General features: G+C 37.4%; 1 long non-coding RNA gene across 1 annotated transcript in view; it reads left to right on the forward strand.

Moving 5' to 3' along the window:
- The first annotated feature begins 316 nt into the window (after positions 1-316).
- Positions 317-14828, forward strand: part of LOC145687687 (uncharacterized) — a 33638-nt gene continuing 19126 nt past the window's right edge. The window contains exons 1-2 of the long non-coding RNA XR_014131711.1: positions 317-453; positions 547-617. This is a non-coding gene — a long non-coding RNA (uncharacterized LOC145687687). The remainder of the gene's footprint in view (positions 454-546; positions 618-14828) is intronic.

The following is a 14828-nucleotide window of genomic DNA, read 5'->3' on the forward strand; positions in this document are numbered from 1 at the left end:
ACTGACAGTTGGCAGCAATATCACCAAGAAGTTCAAAGTGTGTGCAACGCTTTTCCCGCCAAAATACATCCTGCAGTTCTTTCTAGAATTATATTTTATTAAAATTGTAATTGATCAGTGTTTTATTAATTGATTATTACGAAATGTTCTTTTAGGAAACAAATTTTCAATCGAAATTAACAGTTAGTATGAACTTTAGAAAAAATAGTCACTGAGCATGCGCAAAGGCGTCGACTGACGCCTTATATAATTGAAGGAGTATGAATATGCGTCCCATTTGTCGTTGCGTCGTCTTGGTTGTGTTTTCAGAGACGTATTGAATAACATAATAACAGTTACGAGTGTTTTTTTTTTTCTTTTTTTCATGGAGAAAAAGAGCAACGAACTACAGTGTGGCTGTTCATGAGTGGTTGTTCAGCATCAAATAAGCAAAGTGTCATATTGGCAAAAGTGGTAAGTTTCTAAATTGCATTAAATGTTTAAGAGCAACTGCCAATTAAGTTTAGGTCAAAATAATTAATTCTTCATTTTTTTATTTGTTTCCAGGCTGTCGACTGTAAACCTTGCACTCTGAAGTTCTCCGGCGTGTTCCACCTGTTGATTCATTGATCCCGATTGTAAGTATCTATTATTTTCTAACTAAATTTAAAATCTTCGTGTGGCTTTTATCTTCCGAGACAAATAGTTCGTTATGCACCCATACACATTTCGCAAAAGTATTTATCGATGTAGACGGGCACGTAGATTGGACGGGTCTGTGAGTGGATGTGAATATTTTGTCTTACGAAAGCCGGTCGTCCTAATCATAAATTTTCTCTTTCGATCAATTGATTTCAATTTATTGATAGCTTTCGTGGTCTCTGAGATGAACAGTAACAAAACCAATGTCGTTTAAATCCAAATTCAGTCCTGTAACTTGGGGAGGGGAAGGAGTATAAAGGAGCTGTATATTTAAATTATTTATTTCAACCAAGGGATGCGGGAAATCAACACCAGCGTATTATATAAAAATGAAAATAATCTTGTTTGTGATCACACCACAGGAAAACACCTGAACCGATTTTTTTATATAGTTATTACGTACTTTGAACTAGTTTTCTTTTAAAATCGTTTTACTTTCATTGAAGAACGTATCCTACGGGGCGGAAGGGACTCAAAATTTCAGCAGAAAATAGAATATATTATGAGTCCGTCAAGTTAGTAAGATAAAACTCGAAATATCAACTCGTCGTTAAAATATAAGTGGACCCATGTCCAAGCGTTAATGGGAATTTTCGTTTTCAGGGAGGAGGAAGAGGACATTTTCTATAACTCATTTCTTTGAATTGAAACTGATATTGAATACTGTTTTTGATCGTATCACGGGGAAACGGTTGAATAGTTTAATGTAAAATTTCGAATAAAGTGAGTACCAACTCAGTTGAGTTTTTACCATGTTAATGTGATTAAATGGCATATCGAGAGAAGGTAGAGGGGGTTAAAATATATAAAAAATACAGTACCTCGCAAGTATGTTACATTACTAAGATAAAACTTGGTATACAAACTTTCATATTAAAAGTAAGGGGACACGTGCTCCAGCGGTTTTGAAAGTTTCCATTTTAAGGAACATTTTCTAGAATTTCTTTCTCCACGTTGAAAACGATGTTGCCTGTTGTTTGTGACCGTATCACGGAAAAGCGGTTAAACAGTTTGAGGCATATTTACTACTTATCTTGAACTAAGATTTTGTTGTATTACATAGATTGAAGGGAGTGTCCGAAGGGTGGTAAAGGGAGTTCAATATTTATGCCAAAAATGCATATTAGGTCACGACCGTGTCAAGCTAAGAAGTTAAAACCCGGACATATAAATTCCTCAATAACCCTAGGAACACAAAGGGGGGGGAGGCGTCGGAGGCCCACAAGTTATTTTTGTTACATTTTGTAACATTTTTAAATACCTAAAAAAAATCTTTAAAAAAAATGTATTGTCAACCTTGACCCCATTCATCATAAAACTTACTTGCTTAGTTTTTATTGTTTTATTTTTTTCTATTTACAAGTAAGGAAAGTGTTGTGGGCATCAGAGCCCCCTCCCCCCTGTTAGTACTAAGTGCAATTTACTGCATACGATAAGTGTTATATTAAAGTGTTTTGGTTACTTATTTTATTTTCCTTTGAAACAATTTTAGTATTGCAACATGCAGGGGCGCTCTGAGCTATTATTCTGGTGTAGTGTTGCCAACTGCGCATTATAAAAATTTACTATATATTTTGCTGATTATTTTCTTGGCACCTAAATATTTTATTTTTTATTAGTTTATTCCTTCAAACCTACTAGCACCTAAACACGTCAGTTTATATTATAATCATACACACACACACACATGGGTCATTTGCAAATAAATTGGCTTTCCGGAGGCTAAAAACGGCGAAACTTAAGTAATTAAAATACCGTTCTCATAATTAGCACTCATTGTACGCACTGAGAATATAAACCATTCGTAGTCGAGGTCAATTCATTTATTAAGGTTTTCCCCATTTTTACAGTAAAAAGAGAAATTCATGCATCAGGAGAATTACAGCGAAACCAGAAGAATGACATACTGTTTTAATTTTATGCTCTTATCTGGCAGTCAGCGACTCATATAACCTTAAGCGTTAGTACAAGGATAATCTTTAACTATAGTTAAAAAGTAAAGGAGTCAAAGCGTGAAACAAAGTTTTAAATTATATTATTATATAAAGAATAGGGAGAACATAAAATAATAAAGCGACGTGTATGACATAATACTTACAAGGCAGGGTACCCAGGTGTAACACACCGATTGTGATAAGATTGCACAGACATAAAGAATATTGAAAAAGAAGCGACACGTATTTTTTTATATCAGCCAACAAGCACACTGAAAGGGTCAAATAGGGGCATAAAAATGGGGTCAAAATGATATTATGTGGAATATAGCGAGAACGAGAAGAGATATCGTTCACGGTCGATGTTTTGAGCTCAAGTAGAAGTCCAACCCGGGTAGTGATGACAGCAATCTCAACTCAGTTCAACTAAGCGAAAAGCTCGAACAGGGGCGGTTGGGATGAGCCACCGGCTCGGCTCAGGTAAGCCAAGGCGCTCGATCCTATGACAACCCTAAACCATGTCGAACAATATTGAATGTGCTTGCCGGCACCCTGTAACTTTTAATAATTTTTCACTCGAGACCGAATACTTCCTCCACCAGAACTCAAACCCAGAACCTTGCGAACGTGTCCTTGCCTCCCAGATTTCATGACAACAGAGGTCAGTAGTCAAATAGTTTATAGTATTCAGATACAAACCACCTGTCTTCCATGTTTATACACGGTGTTGTTGTTAAAATAATAATATTTCGATGTGGTTTTCTCTAACCGCATAAGCTGTTCCCGAGAAAAGTTTGTACATATAAAAATTGGGAAAAGTAACAGTAAGCTCCTTGCTTTAAAAAAAAATCAAATAATTACTTAAAAATCTGATGAGAAAAACTTATCCTAAAATTAACTGTCACCAGAAATCCAACATAGTAGGGCTGGTTACATACAACCAAGAGGTAAGAACACTTTTCGGCCAGTGAAAGTGAAAGAGACAGAGAGAGAGAAGAGAGACATATTCAACTATGGGGACAGAAAGGAATGCAATCATGTATACAAGCTTAGAATTGGAGAAATAAATGATCGGGCTGCATCAATATTCTGAGGAATCTTGTGATTTTCTAAAGTATAATAAGAATCATAAGTTCTCATTAAAATCTGTAAGCATCACACCCCTGCAGTTGTCGAATTAAGGTGTTTTTTTAGCATTAGATAATTGTCCAGTGAGAGAAGGATCTTAACGATAACTTTCGGAAACTGGTTTCGAACCAAGAACCTTTTTGTTCTGAAGTCACGACGTTAACAACTTACTCACGGACAAGGCCACTTGGACTTGAAAAATCATGTTTTTTTTTATACATTTCGAGAATGCCAAAACTTTCGAGGCATGAAGATTGGAAATATATTTCCCTGTTTAAAGTGTCAAAATATATGCAGTCTACTAACAGCGAAGGTATAGGAGCCACGATGGTCCATTGGTAGATTTCTTTCATATGATTTGAAGTATCAGAGGTTTGATCCCAGGTGATGTGACTTCGTGACGGATGGCATTGAGATAGATAGATAGAGAGAGAGAGAGAGAGAGAGAGAGAGAGAGAGTAGGAAGAGAGATTCAAATATGTGGATAGAGAGTGATATATTCACATATGCAAGGTTAGGATTAGGTAAATAAATGGGTTTGGGTACAAAACCTCGCGGCCAGAACCTCGCGGCGACAACCTCGCGGACCAAAACCTCGCCTCGCGAAACCTCGCGGCCCAAATTCTCGCCGGCCCGAAACCTTGCCTGGCCAAAACCTCGCCCCCCAGAACCTCGCGGGACAAAATCTCGCCTGACCAAAACCCCGCCTGGCCAAAACCTCCCCGCCCAAAACGTCGCGGGCCAAAATCTCGCGGGGTCAAAACCTCGGCTGGCCAAAACCTTGCCACCCAAAACCTCGCCGGGCCAAAACCTCGCCTTGCCAAAACCTCGCGCGCCCCAAAATATCGCCATACCCAAAATCTCGCCTGACCAAAATGTAAATGTTCCAACAGATGATAAGGATGACGGTATACAAGACGCTGTTTCAGAAGAAGTATCACGGGTATTTGACCAAGTCCCGCGATACCATATGAAAATTCTATTTCATTATAAGAGGATTTCAATGTGAAGGTAGGGCAAGAGGATGTTTTTAAACTCTTTATAGGGAAAGAAAATCTGCATAACGAAAGTAATGACAACTAACGGGGTTAGTTTCGTGAGCTTTGGAACATCCAAAAACTTAAAATTTTAACAACAATCTAATAATATTTATGAAAGTGTGAAATAATATATGAGTTTTTACGACGTCCCTTGATTATGTCCTGTAGGTTAAAGGAGACGAAGATGACCAGAATGAAGGAAAAGATCGAATAAAGAATGTGGGAGGAAACGGGAATAACCCGAGAAAGCCCACGCACACGATGTTTTGTATCTTCTTCTTCTTCTTCTTCTTCTTCTTCTTCTTATTATTATTATTATTATTATTATTATTATTATTATTATTATTATTATTATTATTATTATTATTAATATTTTGATTATTATTATTATTTGTAATGTGGAATTGCATATTAAGAAACTCATAGAGTAAATTTTAAAGAAAAGTTTCATTCGCGGCAAGGTTTTGGCCACGCGATGTTTTGGGTGGCGAGGTTTTGGCCCGGCGAGGTTTTGGCAACGCAAGGTTTTGGACCGGCGGGATTTTGTCCCGCGAGGTTTTCGCCGGCGAGATTTTGGGCGGCGATGTTTCGGCCGCGAGATTTTTTCCGTATCCCAAATAAATGATCGAACAGCATCCACATTCATAGAAAAAATTGTGATTTTGTGAACTATAATAATCAAATTTTGTAAGTTGAACAGCAAGCATTACAACCACAATTGTCGAATTAGGGTGGAGAATTCTTTTCAAAGCGTCAGATGATTGCTCAAGAAGAGAAATATATTAAGAATGGAGAATGAGAAGAAAGAAACAGCTTTCGGAAATAGGTTTCGAATTTTTCGCCCATGAAACAACAGAGTTCAGCATCACCCATGGACACTATTTGACGAACCATGTTCTTCTCGGTTACTTAAGACTGCCAACACTTTCGATGTAGAAGTGTATGAAGATTGGAAATGTACTCTCACTTCTGTTACCAATGTTATTTATTATAAATACTGAAACAAGCGTTGCAATTTTGTCGGAAAAAAGACAGTAAAAATATGAAAGCTGCTAAAAGGAAAAGGGGGTTAGAAAAATCTAAAGGTAAAACTGTAATATATAGGATATCTTATTTGCATTTTAGTCTCGAAGCTCTCCTTCCTTTTAGTGGTTAGCGCGCGTGTGTTTGGTGCATGTTATCCTGGTTCAATTACTGGTGGAAGAGCACACATTTTTCAATTTCACAATCGTTTATTCCTATTAAACATCCGTCTCATTTACCATAGAGTTCCTTCGTGGCTAAGCGGTTAGCGTACGCGCATTTGTCATGGGAGACCCTGACTCAATTCTCGGCAGAAGCTCATGTATGTTCGGTGTCCACGTTATAATCAGTAGGTCCCGTCTCATATAGCCTCGCTGCTGAAAGGGATGTTAAACTCAAAATCAGTAGACTTGAAGCTATAAGTCGCAGACAATAGATTTTATTGCCCCCTTAATTGCTTTATTACCTAACGACTTTTGATGTCAATATGGCCGTGTCGGCCTTGGGGAGACCGGCCCCGGGCTTGGGGGAAGTTTCTGGGGAAGTGGTTTTATTAGTTGTGCAATAGAGGTTGTTTGGAAAAGTGGAATGACCTCCTTTCTTGTTGAAACACGCTCCTATACGATTCTTGAATCGAAATTATAATCAAATTAGAATTAAAACTATGATTTAGATAATTAGAGCATTGGTATACGTCATTGAACGCAATCCCTAGCTTCAAACATGATCCAACATGATATTTGATTGAGGATACGGCTTTGAACGCTGTTCCTAGCTTCAAACATGATTTAATACGTTTATTGAATTGAAATTATAATCAAATTAGAATTAAAACCATGATTTAGATAATTAGAGCAATGGTATACGTCATTGAACGCGATCCAACACGATTTTGATTGAGGATACGACTTTGAACGCTGTTCCTAGCTTTAAACATGATTTAATACGTTTCTTGAATCGAAATTATAATTAAATTAGAATTAAAACTATGATTTAGATAATTAGAACTTCAGTATATGGCTTAAAACGCGGTCCTTAGTTCCCACAAGTTTTTTCCCCATTAATTTAATTATGATCTGACTTGTAAAGCTCGTAACTAATTGAACACTCTTATTTGAACTAGAAAATTATGAATAATGAATATGATTACACCCTTTAAGCTCCAATGTTTAGCAACGATTTTTAATGGTGCTTTGTTTTACGGAGTAAAGTATTAAGATGGTGGGGGAAAAGGAAGGAAAGGAGGAAATATTTATTTATTTTCATTTATTTTTCTTGTTGCGAACTGCACTTCTTTCGTTTAGCTTGTGTGGTTCTTAAATGACAGACTTAACTCTGCTATTTTTCAGCGGTGCTCAGTACGAAATTCGCAAACTGATGTGTTCTTTCTCCAACTGCCATTGCAATACTGAGGGTGAAGATTGACGTTCAGTTTCTCACACCCTATGCAAACAACCTTGCGATATGATTGGCCAGGAAAAACCACTTTGGTCCGCCTCCAATGTTTAACCATGGGGGCCAATCATTACCTTTAGTTTGAGTGAACGGGAGAACCAACCCTTCCCCCGCCTCTCTTTGGCCACATCCTGTGTGAACAGGTTTTTACCCTCTCTTCCCACCGCAACAAGTGACATACATTTTTTTCCCCAGCCTTCCCCCGCCTCTCTTTGGCCACATCCTGTGTGAACAGGATTTTACCCCGCGACAACTGACACATTTTTCCTCACAAAGGATGTTTTCTTCAAACCAGTTGCGATCAACAACCTTTTCCCCGCCCACTACCCTGTTCGGACAAACAAACAAGGTATTGCCAGGGTGTCCTTGTACTCAATGCGAATAACCTGATGAATAAATGGATGTCCTTCATATTGAGTTTGCAAAACAACACACACACACACAAAAAAGAACCCGTAGAATGGTTTCTGTGTTTTGCCACATACAATAATTATGCTGTTCTTTTCGGCAAAATACAAGTTATTGAAACAGATAGCTATATAGCTTACTGAATAAAGCCGGAATTTTTAAAATCTAGGAACCCAGCTAACGAATTTTATTGCTTGGTAAACAACTATTACCCTGAAAAATACGACAATTTGGCGTGTTTGAGGTACGAATTCAGACATGGTGGCGATGTTTTTCAAACTTTAGGCATTGTGTGAAAATTCCATGGTATTACCTCTATAGAAAAAGAAAGAAAGAAATATTTGCTTCGATTCGGCAAGAGACCGACAAAGGAATTCTTTTCTGCTTTTTTTGCAGAGTGAGGCAAATTCATTTACTTTATTTTTTTCTTCCCCTATTCCATTCCCCTTATGTTAATGAATAAATAAAAAATATATTATATAAATGGAGTACACATTCCTGTATTAACAATTTTGCTCGTGAAGTCTTTTGCCTTGCTTCTGCCTTGCTTCTTTAAAGTGTTTTTTCTGGATTTTTTTCTGTGTTTGTTCAAAGAAGAAGATATTATATTCAAGTAAGTTTTATATCATTATAATTGATTAGATATATTTGCATAAGTATCGAATGGTGGGACTCCTCCTAGAAAATTAACACATATTGTTTTTTCTTATGAAAATAATTAACACAGTGTAGAAACGAACTAAGAGTTTGCCAATATGTTTTAACTTGTGGGGAGCATATCGAGCCAAAACCGGGGGAACCATACATGGGGGCATAGCCCCCCAAACAGGGGAATCGCGGCTGACTTATATTGTTGTACGTGTTTACCGAAAATCGTGGGGATCCATACACTGGGGCATAACGCCCCGAACCTGAGGGAACCCCGTGTGACTTATAACGCCTTCTGTGTTTGCCAAAACAGGGGGATTCATACATGCGGGGGCATAACGCCCAACAGGGAAAAGCTAGCCTCCTGAACGGTCACCACGAAGGAACGAAATTTTTTTTTTTTTAATGTTTGAATACTATGTTTGAGTTTTGATTCCGTTTTGGTTGCGTTTTTTTTGGGCAAGTTAACCACAGGAAAGAGTGAAGAATGGAACTAGCATTATTATCATAGTTAAGAATATGTGGGGACACGAAAAATATCTTGGCAGTGTTAATCTTTTTAGAGAAAAATGCGTGGTGACGTCCCTTAAGAACCGTCAATGAGATACTTTATAGTTTTAGAAATGCGTGGTGACATCCCTTAAGAATCGCCATTGACGGACGGACTTATAGTTTTAGAAATGTATGGGGACATCCCTTAAGAACCGTCAATGAGATACTTTATAGTTTTAGAAATGCGTGGTGACATCCCTTAAGAACCGCCAATGACGGTTGGACTTATAGTTTTAGAAATGTATGGGGACATCCCTTAAGAACCGCCAATGACGGTTGGACTTATAGTTTTAGAAATGGGTGGGGACATCCCTTAAGAACCGTCAATGAGATACTTTATAGTTTAATACATAATAGTTGGTATTTTAGAAATGTTTGACAATCTACCTTAAGACCCGCCACTGATGGACTTTACGGCAAAAATCAAGTGTGCAATTTCTTTGAATCTTTATAACTGAAATTGTGATTAAACAGAATTGCGTACTGTCCAATATTTTTGATGGTAGATTTTATATAAATACATTGTGTCTGAATGATTTGTCATGAATCTGTATTCATATTGGGAAGTCTTTTCGGAAAATAAGCAATTTACACATAAAGAACACTTTTAGAACACATACATATTCAATATTTACTACAGATAATGTTCAAAATATATTGTTTAGTGTAAAATAATTAAGTTCAAGAGAAAAGATAGACATTTGTCTTGCTTGTATCCCTAATATTTTAGAAAATCAGTCAGTATTAAGTGTACAGATGTATTCACAAAGTGTTCAGAAGTGAACAAAAAGTGTTTAGATCCGCGAAAAAGTGTTTTAATGTGTTTTCACACTGAAAAATGTACTTATATAAAGAGTTCTTAGTTGTAGTGGATGCAATTTCCAAGATACATGTGAATATTGCAATTTTTACGTAAATGTGTAGACTTTTCTTTCCCACAGTTAGACTCGCAAGAAAAGAACTACGTTCATTGATTCATTTTGGATCATAGCAGTGGACTTCTCCCTTTGAATTCGTGTTAGAATAGCTTGTTTATCACGAAACGTAGTGAATACTCAAATGGATCTTTTTCCAAGACATGACAAATGAAAGAATGTAATTAAGTGAGAGAAATTTAAGCTAGATGTTCTTTTATTTCTGAATAAGTCTTGGGAATATATTTGAAAAATATATAAAATATGAACTTGCGTATTTAAACATGTGATACAGTATTCAGAATCTTAATCATATGGTAGTCACATGGTTTTTGTACATACTAACTCTATATTAAGCAAGGTAATGAGTGAGAAAAATAAATATTGGCTTTGTAAAAATGAAATGAAATACGAAATATTTTGTTAGGGTTGCAGAAAGAGAATCCAATGCAGTGTGAACGCGCTCGTTTGCGTGGAGGAAGAGGGGGGGGGCTATACCCGGACTGAATTTCCCCTCACAACTTTTCAATTACTGAATGCACTCTTTTGCGTTGGGGAATAGGGGGCACTATGCCCGTACTGAATTCCCCATCACAACTTTTAATTACTGAATGCACTCTTTTTGCGTAGAGAAAAGGGGGTATACCAGTCTTTAAGAGTAATGCCTCCCATTACTGAACGTTACTTGTTTTATATATGGATTTGGAGTGAGAGATTTTGGTTTTACTTCGTATTTTTTGGCACTAGGATTTTAATGTAAATGTATGCAGCAGTACTAGTAGAGGGGGAACCCTCACTGAAAGACTGGGGCTTCATACCCCAGAAATGATGTGGTACTGCACCACTTAAGTAAATATTTGCTCTGTCACTGAAAGACATGGGTTTATATTCCTTATTTAACCCAATAGTTTTACTTATACGCGTTTGATCTTCAATACTTTGATAGAATATTAAGACCAACAGAATATACAAGCATGTGCTATGGTTTATTACACAATGAAAACATATATACTATACTCACCTAAGAAATATACGGAACTTTGTCGCACACGCGTCAGCACTGCGGGACTTTCAACGCACAACTAATCTTTAATTATGACTTTTGCCGCTAGATGTCACTAGTAGTAGTAGTGATTGTGCAATACATGATAGGACATGATATAACTTGAATTTGGCGTGTGGGGGTATCATTTCCTTTCACGGCAGCGTACGTGTAAGATCAAGGACAAGCTTTAGCGCATCTTAATTAATTAACTATATAGTTTTAATACTATTAAATAAAGTATAAAGAAATTGATTCAAGCCTATTGTATTCCAGACATTGAAGCTTTGCCGAACCTTGAGTGGTGGTAGCAGCACAAATAGAACACCCAGACATTATTGTTTAGACTTACAGCGACACAGAGTCGACATTTTTTCTTCTTTTTCTGGTGTTGTGAACGAACAACTAAAGGCTTAAAAGGTGTGTATTTCTTCACTTATTGTGATTTTTTTTTAAAAAGAAAGAAATTATACATATTTGAGCTGTATTTAACCAATATTAATGAACAGAGAGAGACTTATTGTGTCTGGATATTTTAAAAGAATAGATTACATCTGAATATAAGTGAATATATTTTACTGATTTTTTTTCATAAATTGAACAAATTGTTTTCTATTTACATATCATTATTTGACTATAGATTGAAAATAAGTGAATGCTTTTTATTTACATATCATTAAAATGTAACTATAGGTTGAAAGTAATTGAATGTGCTCTCTCTCTTTTATATTCAAGTGATATATTAACGTCAACTTGATAACTCAAAATAGTTTTTTCTTTGTCTTATTTCTTTCAGATGGATTTCTTCTGCCCATCCGAAGAATTGAATATGGTTGATGAAATTTATCTCCAGGAATTGGTGCGCGGTTTCAACGAGTACCCGAGGGTCTTCAGTACCTGGAAAGCCATCATGGAATTGAACAGGCTGGGATATCGGGGCTCGGGGAGATGCGATGCACTCCTACGCGCCCTTCGTGCCTTCGAAGGTAATGATACATTACTTCTCCAGCACTGCGTAAGCAGTGCTGATATAATAGATTTATTTTTGTATGGATTTTTCCGTACATGTGATACTTACGAATCGGCGCAGTCAAAACTCTTTTATTTATTATCATGTGGGGAAGGTCAGGTGGATAGGATAAAAGATACAGAGTTATCGGACTTTTTTGATTTTGGCACGCGCTTTGTTTCGGAACCGTGCTTAATCCCATCCACAAATAATGCCATAGTCATGCCCCCTCAAGAAAATCATAACTTGAGTCCTAATAATCTATATCAATTAACAAATGAAGATTTAGCTTTCTTGGATGAAGTAAATGGGATTGGCACTCAAAATTCCGATGAAATACCAGCTGAAGAAATGAGGAGTTTGGTTCAAAACGAGGACAATGCTGTGGATATACCCACGCAACAAGTCCAGGGAGAAAATCCTGTATACAATCCGCCTGAATACTGTGTACAGGATAATCATGACTATGGGGACCAAATGATTTTTACTCCTCAGCCTAACCCGTCATATGCCAATGTTCCAGCAATGGTTGGACATGGTAACATAAACAACAACAATAGTACAACTGGTACTATTAGTAGTCCTAATAGTGGTAGTACAGGTGGTAGTGGTAGTGATAATAATAATAATGGCGGGGATAATCAAAGAAATAGTAATTTCGAAGTTATAAGAGAAAGCAGACAAATGTTTCGTAAGTTCCATCTTACGGGACATGAAATTGCCGTCAGACCTGTGGGTGATGAAAGGAATATTAATAACCCAGAGGCTTATATCGAAAGCTTAGTTAATTTTGCGTTGGAACATGTGATCTCCAATGCACGCCCCTCGGACTACATTGGCTTATACATAGAGAGTAGTAATAGTACCAACAACAAACCAGTGTACGTTCCGTTTAGAAGAAAGGGCAATTTCTCTGCTAGGACAGTCCTCACTTCAATCGAACGTGTATTAAATTCGAATGAAGTGTTCCTTTTGGGGCAAGAACTATTGTTTCGATTCCATATCGCTGAGAGTATGCACGGCCAGGGAAGAAATAATACAACGAGTGCCATTGACAAATATGCAAAATACCAAGATTACTTAGAAAAACGATTAATTCGTATTGAAAATAGAAATATTTACTGTCTCCCTATGGCCATTGTATGGGGACAAGTAAAGCTCCACGGTACAAAACATGATTTGTATAATTTAAGAACAAGAAGCCAAGATACATGGCTTCTTAAAGCAGAAGTTCTCTGCGAGATGGCAGGTGTTAACGTTGAAAGTAAGCAAGGTTGTGACTTTTCCGATCTGGAACTCTTTCAAGCATATTTGAAAGGGGAATATCAAATCGTAGTTTATCAGGAGCATGAAAAGAATAACCGGGAATATATAGTACGTTACCCGGGAGAACCTGCAGAAAATAAGATTTTTATCCTTTATCGAAGAGGTAACACCATTGGTCATTTCGAACCTATTCGTAACATTAGAACTTTCCTCAAGGCACGAAAGTATTGTTATTATTGTTTGGAAGCTTATGATGAAAGGTCACGTGCACACAAGTGTAAAACTCGTTGTACTTATTGCGAACATACTCACGAACGCGATTATACTGCGAACAGAATTAAATGCAATGTATGCAATAGAGAGTTTGCTGAAGGTGAATGCTTTAATAATCATCTGACACCTAATAAAGCGGCTAGGTCTGTATGTGATAATGTAAAGCTCTGCATCAATTGCGGTGTCATCTTTGATAAGAGAGGTCGAAAATCTGATCACATGTGTGGTGAACATTATTGTTCAACGTGCCGTGCGTATGTTGATACAAACCATACATGTTTTGTTCAGAGACAGCCACCTCTTCATACGAAAAGGTTTATGTACATCACCTATGATGTAGAGACGATGTTGAAGGCACCGAATGATCGCGGTGAAAGGGAACACGAAGTTGTACTGGTGTGCTGTCGTCATGTTTGTCACGCCTGTATAAGAAAAGGTATTGATGAGCCTTGTAAAACGTGCGGTGACAATGTTGGAAATCGTTCGTTTTCTTTTAAGACAATGACGGCTTTTATTAACCACGTGTTAGTAGAGCGTCCTGTCTTTCAGAAGATCGTGGCAATCGCCCATAATGGTAGTCGCTACGATGGTCTCTTCTGTCTTAGAACTCTAATAGAAGACCAGCATATTGTACCTAGTGTCCTTATTCAGGGTCAAAAGATTTTTAATATCAGTATAGGTAATCGTATCTTTTTCCGCGACTCTTTCCTTTTTATTGGTACGAAATTATCCAAATTACCAAAAACGTTAGGCCTTAGTCAAAATTTAAAGAAGGGAGATTTCCCATATTTATTCAATACTGAAGAAAATCAAAATTATGTTGGTCCCTACCCTCCGATTGAATACTATGACCCTGAAGGTCGAAGCACAGAAGAAAGAAAACAACTGGAAGCCTGGCACCAAGAACGTGCGGAAAGTGGCGAGGAGTTTAACCTGCAGAGGGATATGCTGGCTTATTGTGAGAATGATGTTAGAATTCTAACAGAAGCGGTCATTAAGTTTAGCGATATCATCGAAGAGAAAACGGAGGATTTGCAATGTTTCATAACATCATCTACCATTGCAAGTCTTGCGATGCGGACATATCGTACCTTGCACTTACCGGAGAATACTATTCCTATCATTCCCGCGTTGGGATTTCATCATAAGACCAAGTATAGTACAAAAGCTATGCAATGGCTTATGTATATGGAAGACCAATTAGGGATAGAAATCCAGCATGCTAGGAGAGGTGGGGAAAAGTATATTGGTAGGTACAAGGTCGATGGATGGCACGAAGGACTCAACGCTGCCTTCGACTTTTACGGGTGTTATTTCCATGCCTGCCGCCTTTGCTTCCCCTTTAACCGTGACGCGGTTTTGCACGATGCCCAGGACTCGTACAATACGATGGAAAAACGATATGAGCAAACCATGCGCCGCCGTAGGTACCTGAAAAGTATAGGTGTAAACCTA

Source organism: Thermobia domestica, chromosome 6, assembly GCF_964235325.1.
Source record: "Thermobia domestica chromosome 6, izTheDome1.hap1.1, whole genome shotgun sequence".
Lineage (NCBI taxonomy): Eukaryota > Metazoa > Arthropoda > Insecta > Zygentoma > Lepismatidae > Thermobia > Thermobia domestica.